The following is a 5,989-nucleotide window of genomic DNA, read 5'->3' on the forward strand; positions in this document are numbered from 1 at the left end:
TACAGTGCTCATTAGCCCAGGAGGGCGGGGCTCCTCCCAGCCTGACCAACCTGTTAGATGAAGTGGCACTCCCGCTCCTCCCCCAGCACCACGCACCCATCTCCTCCCAGGACTGGGATCTGCCTTGCTGAAGGGGGCTGTTTACAGGCCCCCCAATCTAGCTGGGCCTGGCTCCAGGGAGGGGGGCAAGGCTGGGCTGGCTGGGGGCGGAGGTACAGCAAGAAGAAGGGCTATTCAACAAAGAAAGAGAGGAGACAGAGGAGAGCTTGCCTCTCACCGCAGACCTCACTGCATACCTGAAGGCTGACGTATGTGGGCTCACATACTTCTGGAAAAGATGAGGCAAGCGCCAACCCTGAGCTCCTCGAGGGTAGAGCTGCTGTCCGGGGCGTAGTGCCAGCCTGGCACTGGAAACAGCACCTTTATTATTTTCCAGCTATCGAAGAGTATCCCTGGCTTATCTTCTCTTCTTCCTTTCTTTTTCCCTTTCCCCTTTTTTCCTTCCTTCCTTCCTTCCTTCCTTCCTTCCTTCCTTCCTTCCTTCCTTCCTTCCTTCCCTCCTTTCTTCCTTCTTTCCTTCAATCTACCATTTATTGAGCACCTACTATGTGTATTTTACCATCTCAGAAGCTGGAGTGGAAATAGATGGCTAAGTCCAAGAGCTCTTGGCTTTGGACAAGTGAGACATGGGTTTAAGACTCAGCTTGGCTGCTCACCACTGGTGTGACCCTGGTTACTTGAATTCTATCCTCATGTAGAAAATGGGGATGAAACTACCAACTCCCAGGAGGTGATGAATACAGAGAACTTAGTGGAAGGCCAACACAAAGCCCTCAGTAAATTGTTGCTAAGACCAGTGCCCACCTTCCGAGAGCTTAGTCTGGCGGGGGACATGACCGTGACCAAATGTAGCCCTGCCTCAAGGGCCATGAAAATGTGCCTCTGCCTCCACCCTCTCCCTTTTCCCCGTTCCTCCTTCCTCTCTTCTCTAGCTCCTTCCCCTGTTTCATCTTGAATATGAAATAGAAATAGAAAGACACCAATTTGCTCCCACAGAGCCTCTGAGGAGTGGCAAAAGGCTCAGCTAGCTCAGGGCATTCCCTCTCACCTTCCTGCAGTTCAGAAGGCCCCACTCTTACCCTTCCAGGGAGCTGCCAGCTCTCCTGGGCCTGGCTCTTCCTTCTTCGCTGGCCTGATGGCCCCGGATGTTCTTGCCCTGGCTGTCTGGCTCTGTGTGTCCTCCCTGGAACTGGCACACCGCTTTGGGTGGTGGGGCCACAGGGAGAAGAGAGTGTCTGAGAGAGACTCGAGTAATCAGAGAGGGAAGAGATCTCAGCCCCCTCTGGGACTGGAGGAAGAGACAGGCTGGAGACCAGACCCATTGCCGGGGTTGCATTGCCCATTCCAGGCCTCCTGCTTCCCAGGCTACACCTCTTACCCCACTCAGTGGGTATTTCTGATTCACTTGGGCACAAGAACCTGTACTGAAGCCATGAATCCATCCTGAAGGTGGATCCCAGGCTGTGATGCTGGGGTAGGCTGGTGAGGTACTTCTGGGTGAGCAGGTCACTGCAATGGTGTCTGTCTCCACTTCTGACATGTGCTGTCTCCTCTGCCATTCGGCACCCACTTGTGTGGCCTACCCTCGTCTCTCTGAACTGGTATCTGGATGACATGTGGCCAATCTCAGCACCCTGCCTTCCCCCCAGCTACCCCTGTGTACTCTGTGGGGGAGGGGAGGGCAGGCAATGGCATGTGGGCCCAGCCGGTAACAAAATAACAGCTGGCACGTCAGGTATGTTCTAAAGGCTTTACACAAATTAGCTCCCTTAATCCTTATGACAACTGCGATTTGAGGTAGATGCTTTACTTCTCATCAGCCTCGATTTACAGAGGAGAAAATGGAAGCAGAGGGGTTGAATGCCTGTCTAAGGTCATGCAATTTATCAGTGATGGATTGGAACCTCGATAGTCAGAGGACTTGCAGCTATGAGCCCTTCTTCTTATCTTAGCCTCTGAGCCTGGTGACCCCTGCAAAGGGCAGTGGATAGAAAAGGAAGCTCTCTTCTTACTGCCAGGCCTCAGTTCCACCTCCTAATTTTCTTTAAGTTGGAGGCCCAATTCTCCAAAGTGCCTCCGCTAACGTAAGCCTGCTGTTTCTTGCTGACTTCCGCTGACCTGTCAGCCCCTTTAGATATTGCTGACTCCCTGGCTTCAAGGCTGGCATTGCAGGGCTTTCCCTGGAGCCCGAGCACTGGACAGCCTTCCTTAGGGGTGGCCTGGCCTCTTGGACGCACGGAGAGCATGCTCCCTGGGGCTCTGGCTGGGGCTGGGATGTGGGTCCCGCCTGCTGCTTCCTCTCTGACCCAGCAGTCGCTCTTGGGTGCAGTCAGAGAGATGTCTTTGACTGTCACAGCTCTGGCTGCCAAACAGGAAGAACAACCAAGGCCCCAAACAAACAGCTCCATGGAAGAACCCAGCCTCACCCCCTCTCCTCCGTCCCCTCCCCTAGCTCCACCCATGCCTTCCTCCACCCCAGTATTGTATCCTCGGGGGTCAACTGTCCAGGCTCCTGCCTTTCCACCCTCATGGAAGACCTGATAGAACCTTCTCCTGGCCTCGAAACACAGACTGGACCATCTAGAGGTTCAGGCCCCCCAGGGAGCCTGGCAGGGTTGGGAGAGGGAAGATGGAGGGTGGGTAAAATTTTGTCTCTCTGGGGATGTTGAGGTACATCCTAGGTACACTCCCAAACAAATCTGCTTGGGGCTGCCAGGGGGTCGTGAGCTGGGATGACCCCAGGTGCAGCCCAGCGTCTTATATCCCTCAGTGACTCTCTCCACCTCGAGTCTCCCCCCCTTTGCCTCTGGTTCCTCGTCACTGGTGACAGACAGGATCCTGATCGTTTAGGAGGCAGAAAAACGGCAGAAGAGGGGCTAGCAGGTGGTAAGAAATGGGTAGGTTTGGGCTGGGCTACCCAGAAGCCTCCTGAAACTGGTCCTCAAAGAAGCAAGGGGGACTCTTCTCGTTTTCTCTGCTTCCTCCTGCCTTCCATTTCTCTCTCCACGTCACTGCCTCCCAACCTCTGATCTATTTCCCTCTCATTCTCATCCACCTCTTCTTTCTTGCTTCCCTGTCTATCTGTCCCTTTCAGTGTCCTGCCCACTCAGAGGCCTGGCCCAGGGCTCCTCTCTCTCAGCCCTGGGGCAGAGAGGTGTCTGAGTAGGCTCCAGCAGCCCGAATGGGTGGCCTTACGGGAATGGCATCCCTGTGTCACAGTTTCAGTATCTCTTCTGTGCCATGCTCCCTATTTGGCTCAAAGCCTGGCCTGTGGAGCTGGCAGGCCTGGGATAACATAGGATAGTAATGCATAGTTGTTGGATGAATGTTCCAGTGAGCACATCACATCCTGGCTGTGGCTCTGGGGAAGGACGTGACTCTTGAGGAGACAGGCAGGGACTCCCTGGGCAAGAGAGAATCTAGTCTCATTCCAGGGCATGATGGGAAGGCCAAACCACTCCTCCAGGAAGCCTTCCCAGATGAGCCTGCTCAAGTTCCTGTTCATCTCTCCTCTTCTCTCCTAAATGCATGTCCACATCTATGCTCACTGGGTTAGGGTCCCCTCCCTGATGAAGCTAGAAACTCTGGCCTCCTTTCTTTGGACCGTCCCTTTGAGCAGGCCTGTCCTGAGGCTACAGGAGGGAGGCCCCGCCGAGGAGCTAAGTTCTGCAAATGGGAAAGCCTAGGCCATGGATTGAGGACCTTTGATCAACCCGTGGCTGTGTGAAAAGAATTTCTCAGGGCTCCAGAGTTGGGGGTTGGGGAGCTGAAAGTAGATTTGGGATGGGCAAGGGCTAAGAAGAATGGAGAAATGAAAACAGCATCTATTAAGCCTCCTCCACATGCCAGGGAGGCTATGGAGACATGGGAGAGGCACTGACTCAGGTGAGGGTGTCTAGGATGCCGTCCCAATGGGGTCAGTGAGCAGAGGCCTAAAGGAAGAGGAAGCATTGACCAGGAGGGGAGGGGTAGGGTGCTTCGGGCTAAGATAGCAGTAAGACTGTGGGGGTGAGAAACTGTTTGTGTGGGATGGTGATGATGATGACAGCCAGTGTTACTGGAGTGTTAGAAGTGCCACGGAGCTCAGAGGAGCAGTGACCGCTGTGGGGCCCCGAGGAGGCCGCCATCAAGGCGTTTCATTACTTTGCATAAAGCGCTTCAGTGGCTCCCCGTGGAACATGGGATCGTCTAGAAGATTCCTTGGAATATCAAACAAGATTCTTTGTACCTGTTGCCCTTCTTCCGTGTCTCATCTCCTCTATACCCTCCTTCTCTCCACATCCCCTGCCAATTTCCACCCCCACCAACCTGGCCCCGTTTCTTCGAACCTGTTGAGTGATGCCTTGGGTCTGTGTTGGACAGCGCAGGCGTGGGATATTTTCATCATCACGTGCCATTCTGCTGGACAGTGCCGATCTGCAAGGAAGGCATCTGAGATGGGCCAGGAGGCTGCAGATTCCTGAGGGCTGTGAAGTGGTTCAGGATAGATTAGGGAGACAGCAGGGGGCCGTGGCAGAGGTCTGGACCTGGAGACAGGAGAACTGGTTTCTGGTCTGGGCTCTGCCATTCCCCAGCTGTGTGGTTTGGGGCCAAATGCTAGGCCTCTCTGGGCCTCAATGGTTTGTAAAATTAGGTTTTACAAGCCACCTGGATGATTGCTATTTCCTCCCCCCCCACCAGTTTAGTTTATTAAATATTCCTCAAACTGTTGTCAACCCCCTTGCTATGCCAGGTACTTGGTGAACCAAGGCCCTTGGCCAAGCAGCGTGCTGGGGAAGTCGGGCAGGTGTGGGTATCCTATAATGAGGGCAGGCCTCTGGGGCCAGGGAGAGGCAAGCACAGGCTAATTACACTTTCCTGCCTTCATAGCACTTAGCTCAATTTGTAATTATTTGTTGTTGGTTGTTTACTTGTGCCTGCCTCCCCTGGGAGGCTCTGTGAGTGCAGGGAGTATGTGGTGTTTTTGTGGCCTCAGTGTCCCAGCTCCTAGCCCCGTGCCTTGCACATAGTAGGTGCTTGATGACCATTTCCTTCTGGAGTGAGTTAAAGGCCACCCTTCTGCACAGGGTGCTTGTTATACTGTGCTGTGATGTATGATTCAACATGAAGAGCTTTGGATGCTGTAGGTGGACAGACCCCAGGCGGATTGGAGGAAAGTAAGGATGGGGAAACACTCCCACCTCTGGAAGGAGCCTCTGGCAAGGACCTGGCTGTCTCCTTGCCAGGCTGAGCTGGCCTGACAGGGATGGGTGACATTGGGTCGTCGGTCTAGGCTGTCACACACACCACCCCTGGTCAACTCCCGGAGGCCTGGTATCCTGCTCCTTCAGTTCCCGCTCATCATTGGGTGGGAACTCTGATGACCTCCTGCCATGGCCAAATGCCTTAGGTAGGTGAGAAGATCAATGGTCCTTCCTGCAAAATGAAGAGGCCTCCCCAAGCTCCAGAAGCCCCATTAGGCCTAGGGTTTGGTCAGGTATGCATTTGGGGTAGGGCGGGGACCAAGCCATACCCCCCCGCCCCCCCGAGGCTCCTCTCCTTTAATGTACAATCCATGGAGAGAGAATATGGAGGTTGGTTTCCCTGGTCCAGATATAGGGTAGGTCCAGCTTACCTGGGGAACCCCAGCCTGTGCCTGGCTGTGTGCATGCTGGGTTCGTGCCAGTGGTATTTTGGCCTGGTTGCCAGGCCTGCTTCTGGGTGGAGAAGAGCAGGAAGAATTGCATAAAGGGAAACTGGTGGAAGGGCCTTGCTTCCTCTGTTGGCTCACTGCCTTCCAAGCAGGACCAGGGGGCAACACAGGCCCCTTGGTTCCCTGGGAAATACCACATCTTCTCCTCTGCTTTTTCTGCCAGGAGGAAATGCCAGGTCCCAGCAATAGGGGTCTTGGTGGCCTCCTACCACTTTCTGTTCCACCCACTGTGTCTGG

This window comes from Rhinolophus hipposideros (assembly GCF_964194185.1).
Source record: "Rhinolophus hipposideros genome assembly, chromosome: 9".
Lineage (NCBI taxonomy): Eukaryota > Metazoa > Chordata > Mammalia > Chiroptera > Rhinolophidae > Rhinolophus > Rhinolophus hipposideros.